The sequence below is a fragment of the Lepidothrix coronata genome, unplaced genomic scaffold, assembly GCF_001604755.1.
Source record: "Lepidothrix coronata isolate B3197 unplaced genomic scaffold, Lepidothrix_coronata-1.0 Scaffold56, whole genome shotgun sequence".
Lineage (NCBI taxonomy): Eukaryota > Metazoa > Chordata > Aves > Passeriformes > Pipridae > Lepidothrix > Lepidothrix coronata.
This window is the reverse complement of record NW_016690236.1, coordinates 952,673-967,991: the sequence shown is the minus strand read 5'-3', so window position 1 is coordinate 967,991 and position 15,319 is coordinate 952,673.

Genomic DNA, 15,319 nt, shown 5'->3' with positions numbered 1-15,319 from the left:
CCACTGGTATTTCAGCCAATTGCAATTCTTGTTTCAAGAATTTTGCTCAATCTGTTCAACTACTTTCCATTGAGATTACCGCTATTATTTTCTGTAACTGGAAATAAACTGCAGATTTCACTAACACTTAACTACTGAAACTCCTTAATGTTAAGAAATAAAATTAAATGACAAACCATTTTTGCTGCAAGTCTTTGACAACAAGTCACATGATAGATTTCTGGTTTAAAGCACAAAATACAGAATTTCCTGAGTAGTCACTCTGAGGAATAACAAATGTCAGCTGCTCATTAAAGCTGCTCAAAACCACAAAACTTTCATGTGGTCACCTAAAATAGGTAAGCCCTTCTTGGAGCATCAGTATTTCAAAGAACATAGTCACTGCATATAAACATGTCTTTCAGTCCTGTCTTCACACAGTGATGTGAATTTTGTCCCAAATTTTATAACCATTTACCTAATTTTACCTTTTAAAATGTGTGTATATATATGTAGAATATTTTAATATATATAAAATACACATGAGAAACATTTGGCATCAAAATAATATCCTTAAACTTCATGTTAATTAAACACTGAAGTCAACTTCACACAGTAATATGTTTCCATTCTGACTTACTCAAAATGTGGGGCAAAATTTCCAACTTTATCAGAACCCTAGAACCCAATTATTCACCTAGTTATACTGTATTGGTGTTATTCCCCTGCTCTCAGCACTAAGCTAATGAGCCCTAAGGTTCCAAAATCCACTTGTGGAACATTTACAAATGCTCACATGCTTCTGTATATGGAGAGACAGTGTCCTTCCATAGAAGTCAATTCAAAACAAAATTTGCATTTAAGCACATTAACTCATCATCAGAAGGAGCTTGCTGCTTCTCTAGCAATTGAGACTAACCAAGTCAAGCTACCTCAGATTCAATCTGACCAAAGTGAACCTCTCTTTTGCAGCATCTAAAAATCAACTGGAAGCGTTATGTTATTGTCCTTTAAAACAAAAAAAGAAGACAACTGCTAAATCATTATCCTCACAAACTACAACACAACTGTAGTTCTGAGCAGGCCAGGTGTCATTTTTGTGAAACTATTACGCTCGTGATTTTCATAATAGTTTATTGACTTGTCCCTGACTTCTCTTTAATTCCATTATCTGTGGGAAAATGTTTTCTTACAATTTAATGGTAAAATGAGTTTTAGTATAATGAAGGCTAGTGAAGACATAAGGGAGGAAGTCACAGGGATTAATTGAAGAGTCTCAGTATAGGCAGGTTTTTCCCCTGAAATACTACTTGCTGAATATACTGCCTTCTTCTGTGCTGGTAAAAATAAATAAAGTCCCTCTGCATAGTATTGTAATATTGTGACTCCTGTAAGTAGCTGAGCAGCTGCTACCCTCATTAAATTAAAGACAGTAGCAAAAAGTAATCGATCTTAATTTGTACAGTGATGAGCTCTGAATAGATTGTTAATTGTCCTACTGGATGTTGATTTTATGTTTCTCCTGTGATTCTTCATTCCTTCCTTAATCTTTTGACAGACGTGAAGCACAGGAGACCAGGAAACTGACACCCTAAGATACGGTGAGACAAGTCTGACTAAATTCAGACTGGTTTATTTTATGTTATAGAAAGCAATCCCTGAAGGAGGAGAAGCATTTCCGTTGTTTTCTTGACAATACCATATTTACACCTCTACAGTGCAAATTCCTTTAACCTGTACTATGCCTCAAAGTATTGCTTACATTAACAAGTTTTTTTGTTTTGTTATTTCACATTACAACTTACTGTAACTTATCACAGGTGACCAATTTAGACATTTAATATCATGAGACTGAGCATCTTGGCTTCAAATGAGGTGAAAAAATGTGGAAAATGTGACTGACATGTAAACAGGTCTTCCTACATGAGATGCGTATTCTTCTAAAGGTAACAGATATTATTCAGGACATATCTAGGATTAAATGGGACGTCTGAAGCCAATTCCTATCAGTTTCATTGGGGTAGGTATTTTATCATCATGATGCCTGACTCAAAAATGGGCAAGCTACATGTACATCATGTATTTATCAATAAGCAGAAGATGGAGAAGTAAAAGATAGTGACCATTTATCAGTGTTTGTAGCAATGAACTTCCATCCACGTGCAATATGAAAATGGTAGAGTCACTGGGATTCAAAGAGAAGCAAGAGCACTCAACTGTTCAATGTCCTCATGTAAAACTCACATCAATGTCATAAACCCTTTGCCACACTGACTTGCAGCCATCTCCAAGGAATACAATGACAATCACACTGAGCACATCTGTGCACAGAACAGATAATGGGAGAGGGATGAATGGTTTAGCCCTTTAGAAGTAGAAAAAAATCTTCAGGCTTAAGAGGCACAGGTGCACCAGATCAAATATTAATTGAATTTAGGTACTTTGGTCTTTTCAAAGGACCTAGACATAGCAATGCTTACAACTGTGGTACTCAATTTTTAAGCATCTTGAAACTGCAATAAATCACACAAGCCCCGAGGGCTTTTTGTGTTCCTCCCTTAATAGCACAGGTGGCAATTACAAATATATAGGAAGGATTAACAAATCTCCTCACACAGACCAGATTGTCGAAAAAGCAAAATAGATGCCTGTACCCTAAACCCACTTAGTAGTGCAATTCAGGCATCTTGTTTTCACATTGCTAAAAAAAAAAAAAGTGGTCTCCCTCACTTGAAATCCACAATCATTAACTGTGAATTATGCTTTGAGAAAGTTCAAATAAAAAAAACCATGCAACTCTCTTAATTTGAAGCACAGCTGGCAGGTGGTCTAGCCACTCAACTGCTACAACAATACAGCTTGCAGGGATCTTTCTTACCCACCAATTGCTACAAAATGCAAAACTCTTCAGTTGAAGCTGTCTCAGTTCAGAAGGAAATAACAGCTTCTGCAAGACTGAACCTAGAAGTACACACCTGAGTACCAGTGATCAAGACAGCAAGCTGCGTTCCAGTCCCTGCTTCAGTGCATGTTTGTGTTTCACTAAAAAGGATCTATATAACCCTCCATCCACAAACAAAAACAAATATCCAGTCTGTGCACAACAAACTATATCATTTAGAGAGGAACTGCTTCAAACTGGGAAAAAAACACAAACAAACATCATCAAGTCACAAAACATCTGTAACATTGCAGTCAGGAACTTTCACCGAGAAAGGGAATGGTCTTCTGTCCTCCAGTATTCCAGAAAGTGGTCTAAGCACTGCTTGCTAGGAAGCTTTACAGTGAGAAGGGTGAGTTCTGAACAACAGCCAAAAACCCCTGTAGGCAGCCCTACAATAGGTAATAATACAAGAAGTACTATTTTCTTTTCAATATTTTAGAAATGCCCAAACATTACTAAGTAATCAAGAACAAGCCTCATGGTGTTGCTTTCCTCATAGGACTCAGTAATAGCAGAAAAAAATAAAACTTCATCAATAATCAAATGTCTGGAGTTTAGAAAGTTTGGACTGCATATCCCACAGTACCTATAACAAGTAAAGTAATGCATTTGGTGGAAAAAACACAGTGTTTGACAGAAATTACAATGTCGAATGAGATCAGTATAAAGTAGTTGTAAATAAGTTGTATAACCCACAAATCCTGAATACAGTGCAGCTTACCATCTCTGGCTCCAAATTAGGAAGATCTGGTTTTAAACTGACCATCAGGATACAAGAAAATGTATGACTTCATCAGAAATCAGATAAAACCAGATTTTTCTAGTCAATTCATTGCATCAGTCTTCTATAAAGCATCAAGAGCTTTTCTATCACTGTGAATGAGCCATTGTTTTGACAACCTTTTTAGACATGCTGAGAAGCATTTTTTTAAATAGCAAGGACATTTTAATTGTGGATGACATGAATCAACTCTGTGAAAGAACAGCTGCATCTTCAGATGACATGAAGAAAAGCGTGATCTGGATGCAAACTACAATAAAAGAGTGTTTGATCCTCCATTTATTATTTTTCTTCAAGCTCTACCTCCAAAACTAAAAAACCAAAAAAAACCCCAAAAAAAACCCCAACCAACCAACCCCAAAAAACCCCAAACAAACAAAAAAAACACCTCAGAAAAGATAGAAAGGAAAATAAAGTGCTAGGGAGGATGCTTTTCTGTGCATCTAAAGCCTATATTAACCTGTTTCAAAGATTACCTAAAAAATGAGTTGTTTTCCATTCACCAAACAACACTGCTTCACTGAATTCAAGGATGAGAGAACTCAATGTTAAATTACTATGATTTCATGAGTTTAAAAACTGAGCCTTCTCATTTTATTCTTTATAATTGGAAGCAAACACTGGAGTTCAAACAGCTATAAAATTCAGCCTTTGCAGCTTAGGCATATTCTAATTATTCTCATACAATTATTACTCGTGTCTTATACAAAAGATCTCAAATACAGGAGGAGATCTCAAGAATTTAGACAGAAAATGAACTACAAAGCACACCTTGAACACAAGAACTGATCCAGTCTCTGGCATGCTACCATCAATAGTAATTAATGCTTGGTACTTCACATACCATGACAAATGCAAAACAAGAAGTTAAGGTATGCACTCCAACTACAGTTTTGTACTGTGTACACTGTTGTTCCAACCACTGCAGACACTGTTCTCTCCTAGGCAGAGAAGTGGCATAAGGCCACCATCTTCCATCTTTGACAAGTTATGAAGATACAGGAAAGGGTACAATATCTGAAGCTTACAGAATCTTTAAAAGCTATTCCTGCATGTACTACAGTACAATTTATAAAACAGTTAGAGTATTTCAAACCTGAAAACTCAGCATTTCCAGTTCAGTCTAGTCTGGGAGCTGACAAATATGTCTATGATCACAGTACAGCCAACAACTGTCTGGTGAATGAAAGAAACAAACAAGTTCAGAGGTATGAAAAGAAATGTTACTCAAGTTATGTTAAATTTAAATTATCAGATAAAGTTTGTATAAGCTTAAAAAAAGGAGGAAAAACTGTTCAGAAAATTCAAAAATGTCACCACAATAGAAGCTTCTTAGGTGACTGTTCCTAAACCAAGACATTGCTAGGAAAGTCAGAACACAAAATGGACAAATGCAAGAGAGATAAATGGCAAAATTTTGAAAGCATCTTGGTCAGGAGAAGCAGTCATATCAAAGCCAAAGTTTCAAAAAGAAACATCAGTTTTGTGAATGGTGTATTTTTGAGGGGAAAAGTATGAAACAGCTCCAGAGCAGCAGGAAAAGAGTCTGCAAAACAGCATTTCAATTAGGATGAGGGAGTTTATCCTCTTTTCATTTGGAAGTTTTCAAAACAATCTTATACTTCACTAAAATCTCAAATTCTTTGATATAATATTGGATTCTCCACATAGAAACAGACATTAAGTAAGCCAGCATTTTAACAATTATATTTATTGAACCTTTACTGCCATTTTTGCAGGAACTTGTAAAACCGAGATTATACCTGGATACAGAAAAGTCAATTGACAATCAGGCAAAGGGGAATTTCTCTGTGGAAAGCAGAGAGGCTAACATGGCTGATAATATATATAGGACTATAGTTGGCCCATCTTCTAGGGACACTGAAAACTAGAGAATTATCAACAGATAGGGCAAGAGTGGAAAAACACTTTCTGTACTGTTGTACAAGTCTTGTCTAAAATGCTCAATATACAATCAGCTTCTAAATTCATTCAGCCTGACGCAAGTGCCTTCACAGATCTGTAATCAGTTTACAAGTGATTCTCAAACCCAGAAAAATATATTATTACCGGTCTGCACGCATACTACTTGACAACCAAAACTCTTCATGAGCTATCAGACCAAATTTTCAAAGCAGCTTCTTCCAGTAACATTTTATTTTTTTACTTGAAATTCGGTTTCCAATGCAAATCTCAGCACCCTTTTCAATCTATGCACTCATATGGAAAAATACGGTTAGGCAAGAGGCTTGAATTTGCATTTTCTGCAATTTTTTCTCATGGATGAAACAAATAAAAATTACAGGGAAAAAATTAGTAGATTAGGCCTCAGGTCTCTGAATATTTAGCACTATGATGTTCTCTGCCTTGAAACTATTATTTGCAGGTTGGAGAAAGAAGCTCTTCTGCCTTAAGCTTAAGAAGATTCCCTTAAGTAAGGGCAGCTGTGTCTAAAAAAACTGCTTCCCTATCAGTTCCTTAGAGCAGGAATGAAAATCCTATTAGTTGGCTTATGCCTTTCAGATCTTCAAAAGGTATCCTTTGAAGCTGAAGAAAAACTTTAAGTGACCAGTTATGCGAAAAAGCTTTTAAAAGAACAAATTATTATGTAATACTGCATACATCCAGATATTTTGTAAATTGGGAAATAACCAAAGATGCAAGGGGATTGAGGAATACGCCAGTGAAGTTGACTTGTCCCACTTCTGCTTCAATATAATAGCTTTTGCTAAGTAAGCAGGTGCACTCAGCTGGACTGCTTCCCTCTGAACCGTCCAGCACTCCACAGAACACTTTCAGGCTTTAAAATCTCTCATTAAGCCCATACCGACTTTGATACCCCATGAATTTCAAGGCCTTTCTGCTACTTTCTGCAAGATTCATTTAATATTCAGTCCTAGAATTACACAGTATGCTCACTGCTCCTGGAAGAGACAAAGAATAATTAGGAGAACTAGTCAGGCTTTCAGGTTGTCTCAATGATATCCAAGCATATCCGTAAATGTCATGGTGAATCATGCTGAAATATTATGTGACAAAATCCCTCCCTTTCATTTATCTATTAAGAACAAGTAAACCCAAAATATATCAAAATCTGTAGCCATTTAATACTAGACAAAATAAAAACCAGATAACCACCAAACCACAAGGTGGGATTTGGTAGCTGAAGTGGAGGATGTTAAAATTGTAAGTTTCATATGAAACCGAGTTCAAAATCTTCATGTAGCTTTATCCAAATCAAAGACTTCATTTGACGTGGTACTGCCAGACTACAGAGAGGGTTTGGTAAAAATTATGTTTCATGTAGGTAAATTAAAAAACCTTTAGAAGACTAAATAAGCACGAAGACGGGTATAGGATGTATTATCATAAACAGATCAACATATAGAGGATCATTGGATGGTAGAATAGGCTCCCTAGGGAAGTGGTCACAGCACCAAGCCTGACAGAGCTCAAAAAGCATTTGCTCTCAGGCACATGGTGTGACTCTTGGGGATGGTCCTGTGCAGGGACAGTAGTTGGACTCAATGATCCTTGTTGGTCTCTTCCAACTTGGCATATTCCGTGATTCTGTGATATTTCTCTTTTGAAACTGTTGTTAATTTTCATTTTGAGTGTGACAAACATTTCAAAGCATTTGACAGTGGAACTCATTTAAGAAACAAATGCAAAAATATCTCACATATATTCCTCTCACCTCTAGCACTCACATTTATTTCCACTCACTGCTGCCCACAACCCAGATGTCTAAAAGGAGATGTTTACAGCTCCTCACCTACAACTGTCTCAGTCTGCCTCAATCTTTCCACTTAATCTTTTAGCCTCAATCTTTCCACTCTTAACAGGCCCACAGCCTGGCATACATGGTATTCATCTTCACCCTCAAAGTGAAGCTCAGGTACAGAATTTTTTCAAGAGTATTTCACCACCTCTAGATGCTTTAGTGTCAAGAGACACATCATAGAAGTCAGAAGGTGACTAACAGCTGGAGAAGCTCAAGCATGCCATCTGATAGAAATCCTCAAAACACACCACAGCCCTCGTAGCCTCAGAAGCTCCAACACCATCCATCAAAACAATGAAGAGATTAAAAATCCTGATATCTTACCAAGATTGACAAGTCTAAGATCCAACAGCAAATATCCAGCACAGCACCTCAACAGTCTTTCACAAACAGGTAGCCAGAAACTGGACACATACTTCCCTCCTGGAATCATGGGGGTTTTGCAGCATGAAGTAGAGAAAATTTCAAAGTTCTGTCAGTATGGCAGTTTAGTTTTCTACTGACTTGAAAAAAATCCATAAATCCCTAAGACTCATGGATACTACACTATTATGTAGAACATGACAGATGTCAAGAACACATGGGCAAATTCCAAGAACACTCAGTAGTGTGATGAGTTTTCTAAATAATACTTTTATATATTTGTATCATCCCTACCTCTCTGCCTATGGTAGGTGTAGCCAGAGCAGAACTGGTATCTGCAGAAGTTAGGCAGAAGGCAAGCAGGCTAATACAAGTCCAGTTTCAGCTGGAACTACCTGCATGGGCAATATGCAGCCATCCTAAAAGCAAAAGCACATCCATTCAAATCCCGATCCCAGCTACTTCAGGGAAGCACAGAACATGCATCAATCTTTCCAAATGGCTACAAGCCTCATGCTCATGCAATAATCACTCCCAAGAACTCCTGTACTAATGGGTAATATTGCACTACAAGATCTTCTACATACAACCATGGGCAACAGACTATTAACCCTGCCTTTCTCCCCAGCTCGTGACACAACCAGCCTGAATTACTCTAAAATCATGGTCTAGTTGTATAAACAGTTACTTATTTCCAGTGCTTCAGAGAAATTAAGGAAATTCAGACATATTCTACAGATGAAGCTAAACTGTATTATTATGCCATCTATTGAATTTGTCTTTTGAATATTCTTGTTTTCTACATTTAATTCCATTACTCTAGAGTTCGTCTTACTTGTACCACTCTCTGCTTCACTTTTAGTAATTAATCAGACTAATTTATATAACTTAATAATTCCTGTGGAGTTAACTTTCACAGTTTAATTGCTGAGCTGACAGCTTTAGAAAAGCACTTCCTAAACCCATTTTAAAAGCAGTGATTTATAGTATGAATGCAAACAGGGAGCAAAACAAAAGCAATCACAGAGCTAAGAGCTTTTGATGAATGCTAAAAGGCCATTAAAATGCTGTTCATAGTCTATATGATACAGTCAATTTTATCACTTTCTCTGAATGCAATTGCTTCCTCTGAATATGCTGACAAAGAGGTACAAGTCCATGGATTGTTGGTGCTTGCAGAACTGTTTATCATTTTTAAATTTAGTGGTGTATGAAAAAACACAGAAAGCTAGTGTGCTTTACAAATCAAGGTCCTAAAAATGAACTTGGCTGAGGCTGTCTTTTTGAGGATTTTGAATCATGCTCCATATAAGCCAGAATAAAAAAGGATGAGGAACTTGCCTGGGACACTAAGACTGAACTACAAAATACATTAAACAAAGATAGCAATCAAGACTCACTTGACACGGGAATAAAGATATTTTACGAAGTGAAAGTGAAGAGCTGAACATCAGAAGAGAGTGGTTGTACTATTTAAAAACAAAATAAAACTATCCCTTTTGGAACTTTTATTATTTCATGATAAATTAATATAACCTAAAGGAGCATTTCCAAGATTACCAAATCTGTAGAACTCTTGATCTTGTTTTCATCTGTCCTGTTATTCCAACAGATAATACATCATCCTGATAGTCCTATGGAAGTTACATTTTGCATTACAGCATTAGACATAACTGCAGTAAAACACTGTCTAAAACTGCCTAACAGTTCAGTTTTAAAAAAAACCTCACTCATGACATTTGGTACCAAGTCACATGTACATAACAAAATATACCCTGGTTATAACCCAAATAGTTTGGTTAAGGATCTCCTCTGAAATGAGGAGAAATTGGATTCCCTTTAACTAGCAGGCTGTTCCATGCAATATGAAAGAATACAACACAAAAGGAAGCAAAATGAGATATAAGTTCAAGGAACTAATGACAGAGCTTAAGGCACAAGAGGAAAGCAGGATAGAGAAACAAGGGACTGAGGAACAAAGAGTCTGAAAGGGAAGGAAGAAAAAAATTGATATTACGCCCAAAGATTCTGCAGCTCTTTAGAATTCAGACAGATATGAATATACTTCATGAAGAAGGATCACCTTGACCACCTGCAAGGACAGAAGCCAAGGAATGAGAGTAACAATGCATATTTTTCACCCTTCAAATTGCAGGGCTCAGCATTTATTTGAATAAGGATTACAGTGTAGAAAAAGGTGCATAATTAAAACAGACTTTACTTCAACCTGAATTAACAGATGAGCATTATTAGAACAGGAGCGCATTTAGAAATTTCATTAGGAAAGAGCAGCCACATGTAGCAATTGTCCACATAAGGGAAACCCAGTGCTTTGAGCATCTTCTGACATTCTCATTTAGGAGAGAGAAAAGGAGGAAATAATGAGAGATAGTCTGAGGAAAAAATGAATAATACACAGAGCACCCCATAAATGGGTGACACTCATGTTGTCAGTTCTCCCCATTCTTGCCTAGTCAGGGGTTTTTCTTTCTTCAAGTATGTTGTAGAACATTAAACCTTTGTTACAGCTTAACTTGTTCACAACACTACAATCTCTTTACATCAAAGAACAGGCTCCACAGTTTCTGGAGCTTCCCATCTATTTTAGGCTGGAATCCCAAAGGCATTGGCCAACAACAAGGTAAGTAGGATATGCCAAATACAACAATACAATATGTCAGAACAAACACACTAGAACAGTAGTCACTAGTGAAATTAGGCAGGAGATGGAGTCAGTCCATTTAATAAGTCTCTACAAACATAAAACGTGTTTTTTCACAAGTTTTCCTAAATTTTTAGAGTCCTAGTTACATGCAACAATTGTTAGGTATAGCAAGCTGAAACTGGATATTATGGGACACATAACACAGGAGAGAATTTTCACGCTTCAAAGGCAAAGGATACATCACACAATTTCCCCAGATGCCCTGTCTATTCCAAGTGACAGAAGCACCTTCGGGCTGCTTTAGGAATTCTGTATCATCTCTGGAGCCATGTAATGACTGCAGGCAGATAAGCACTGTAAGACTGATTGATATCAGGATCTTGCTTATCCACACCTGCTCTGATAATACATGCAGACAACGGTTCTCAGAGGAGACATAATTTTCCTTTTACTACAGACGCAATTTGAACATGAAGAAATCTAGTTCTTGAGAAGAAAAAACCTAATGGAAAAGAAGCATAATTATATTGCAAGTGTTGGAGGCTTACAGCAGGATACAGAAGAATTGTCTGAATTATTTCTTATATTTACAGAAACAAGGCACAGAAATTAAAATTTAATAGAAAAAAGCCCAACTTACTGTCACAACAAAAACCCAAATTCTAACCAAGGATTAACAACAAAAAAGTGTATTGATCAGTTTGAAGACAACTAGATGCAAACCCAGTAAATTCTTTCATGTTGAATAGAAAAAAATTCAAAATACACAAAGAAAGACAACACATCTCTAGTACAAGTTGTCACCACACCTGAGAAGCATATTTTCTCCAGGTGATGACAAGAATGAAGCAACAATTTCACTTTTTCATTATCTCATTCTGCCTTTAGGATCATTCCTTTTTCCAGGCCACTCTTGCACCAGACAAACATGTGACCTTGCTAGGAACAAAGGAACATGCAAGGCCAGGGGAGAAAAACCTCTTTTGTCTGCACTAAATGAAAATGGATAACAAAGGCTGAGCCCAGGGAATAACATATGTTGCAAATAATAGTGAGTACCCACTTCCTGGGAGATTTACACCATAGAGTTCACACATCAGCAACTGTTTGCCTATAATAAATTCAAATTGACAAGAGTGAGGTACTATGGAACAGTATTTATCTTGAGATTGTCAGGAAAAGTCATTTCATTTCTTATGATTCATTTCATTTATACGTTAGTGTATTAACTGGATACATTATTGATCTTTGCTCCATCCAATTTCAGCTTCTATAGCATGGACAAAGTGATCTGAAAAATATCACTCCTGGCTTTTTTTTTTTTTTTTTTTTAGGCATAGGAGTGTCTGATGCATGTTTGAGGAAAACATCTCACAGTATTAGACACGCTATCAAAGGAACACATTCTGGAACAAGAAACTGCTATTCGGAAATATGTTACTGTGAAAGTCAGCTTTTCTAGAGGTTTCTACTAGAATCTAGAAAACCATGTTTTTCTAGATACTGCACTCTCCCCTCTGCTTGATCAGTTAAAAAGGCAAAGATGGAAGCAATGATGACAGTCCTGATACACTAAAAAAAAGGGAGGGGGAGAAAGGTTGCCAGTCAGAGTGAGACTGCTACAAGTCTGGGTGAAACCACCATTCAAGCAGAGAGCTGCTTCAAACATACAAACCACAGCTGTCACTCTGCAGAACTGCAGGTCTTCCACTCTAAGACAGTATCATTTGACAGCTGCTACAAATATTATGAATATCATGGATGTCCTGTTACTTTCATCTGACAGTCTCTGAATCATAATACAGAACCAGCTATTACAGAGAAAAAAAATTAAAAATAAAACAGAAAGGATGGGGGATGTAATAACGTGAGCAGCAGCAGAAAGCACAACATCAGGATGTCCTCCTAAATCTGAGATGGTCAACAGGCATGAAAAGCACATAGATGAGACTAGGCTGCTGTTTAATTTTATTTGGATAAGCAGCAGGATTTGTAATTGCATGAGAATCAATCTTCACTCTTCCCTAAGCCCTCCCCCCTTTTTGGAATGCATCAAGTTTTAAAACCCTGGATGAAGATACTATAAACAGGTTTTACTATCCAATCGTCTCGAAAGACAGGGAGAGGAGCAAATGGCAACGTTCCACTTGTTTCATCTGATTAGGGTCCAGTAAGATCAGGGTCCCACTGAAAAAAGCATTACATAAAGGAAGAATAGAAATGTTACTTTCCCAAGAGCTTACAATGAAGAGAGACAAAACGTCAGGAAATCACTCAAGTAATCCACAAGCCAAAGGACAACTAACATCACATCTCTTCCACTAATTCTCTCCAGAGCCAACACTCTCCTAGCAGTTTTAGCTTCCCACAGGAAAACGAGATACCTCTGATCTCTGCAGTAACTGTGTCAGTGGATGTTCATATCCTAGATTCAAACTGTTCTGCACTGCTGAGATCTTTCTGATCTCGGTGGCTGCTGCACGCCAGTGATGGCTTGCTGCATACAGGGGGTGTTCTGCAAACAGAAATGTACTGCCAAAGTCAGCATTTTTCCTGCGGAAAGCAGACTTTGGCAGAAACAATTTGCTTCTGATGGTTAAAACGGTTGATTTCACACTTCTCCATTTTCCAGTCTTATGCGATTTTCTCATGGGCAGCCATGCCAATTCGTCAAGTTAAAATTCCCACCTTCACACCATAAGGCTATTTTGACAGCTCCACTTTCCAGTTCTGTTGTCCCCAACCAGCAAGAAGCATTACTGGTCGAAATTTAACCCATTCACTGAAAAGCAGGTAGCCAGCCTGTTCAGGCAGGACTGTTTAATTTCTAGTTTCAGAAGCTGCCTGCAATGAAGCAATTACAGTCAAATACAACAAGGCAATATGATTTTACCTGGAATTCTTATTCATGCCGAGCTCGCTGCCCGGACTCGCGGTGCGTACGCGCCATCCTGCGGCCACCGAGCGCCGGTGCGAGCCCGGCTCTGCCAAGGCAGCCGAGGACCGCTTGGACCACCACCGCCGAGCTTTTAACCCTTCGAGAGCAGCTTTGCTCCTCACTAGGTCCTCTGCAGACAGTACCATATTTTTCATACACAAACATTTAATTGATGTGAAATGAGCCCTTCAGATAGGACACTCAAATCTTACAGAATAAACGTGCTATAAAACAAAAAAAAAATTATAGTGTCCCAGGCTTTAGCACAGCTTCTTAGAGAGATTTACACTTCAGACTGGAGTTGTTACAGTTGCAAAAACAGCAACTTAGTTAAATTTTGGTGTTTACTGTCTCAACTCCTTGTCTAACTCTTCTTCCTCTTAAAAAAAACAAATACCATTTAGGTATTTCTGAAGTCTTTATGGGAGAAGGAAACAGTGCAGTAATAATTTTTACCTAATCTCCTTATTCTTCTTAAATCAAATTGCTTTAGGCTTTTTTGTTCTGTTTGTTGGCTTTTTAACACATAACTGGACATAGCTTAGCCTCAGTGTGTAGAGATTTTAGAAAGTGGTAGTATAGTTTCACATGACAGGAGACATTTCTCATTAAGAACAACCATATGTAGGCCTTACTGATACTTCATGAATCATGCAAGACTTGCAGCAAATCATCATTGTTCTCAGTTTGCATGTAATAAAGAAAGACAACAAAGGTATACCTTCTTACATAGTAGGAAAACAGAGCACTCAACTTGTGGTTGCTATGGCGTATAAACAGTGATGCAGATATCTGCCATATGAATCCAGCTGGGATATGCATCCAAACAATTGCATACTATTTTTTTTTTTTCAATAGGGTGACACCATAATTGGCTAAGGAACCAGACCAAGCCCACGAAAATAAATGGAAAACCTTCTTTTGACTTCTCCAGGCATTGATCGGTGCCACACTGACAACCTGGAAGTGAAAAAACAATTACATGAAAAGCAGCTGATATTCAATCAATCTTTCACAGCCAGAACCCCACAGAAGTTCAGTATCTCTCCACGTGTTATTTCACATTTATATACCCATCTTTTACTCAGTCTGTACATCACACTATTAGAAGGCAATTACCTAAATTAGAAATTCTTCAGGTCATTAAAGCTAATAAAATTCGATTTTCAGTGTAAGAGCATTCACATGCCAACTAAGCAAACAATCCTTCCTCACTACACCACAAACAGGGTAGGAACTCCACTTCTATTTCAGTCTACTACATCTAATTATTGAGCCTTTCAGCAGATCCAAACACTGCATAAAGTCATCCAAATTAAAGAGGAAAAAAGGTGATTTTTTTAAGGCACCTCATCTTTTTTTTCATACCTCAGCTTTCCCTTCAGCAAGTTTTGGAATGTGCCAGTTAAAAAGTGCTTTGAGCACTGGCCACCTTAAAGCCTGATGATTTACTAATTTAAAGCCCAGAAATGCTCCTGCCTCCAAGCTATCTACTAAGACTTCAAATCACGCCTGACTTTGCATGTCCTTGCACTGTTTTTTCAGACGGCTTTACACCTAGATCTTTCTCTCAACTTGCCCTCAGGAGCAAGGGCCATGACAGCCCCAAAATGCTGAAGTCTAGCCATGACTAGAAAATGACATTGTGTCTCTCGTGTCTTTCTAAGTAGCACCAGCTAAGCCACATGTTGAACAAACAACAGCATGTGACACCCAGCAAGAGGGGACAAATTACACCACATCCTGCTTTTGTTTGCACTGATCCTACTCATCTGGGGGCAAATAAAATTACTTTCAGATGTCCCACTTCAAATTTTAATTTTAATACTGTTTCCTTTTATGAGCAGAAACTTTTGTGGAAACAT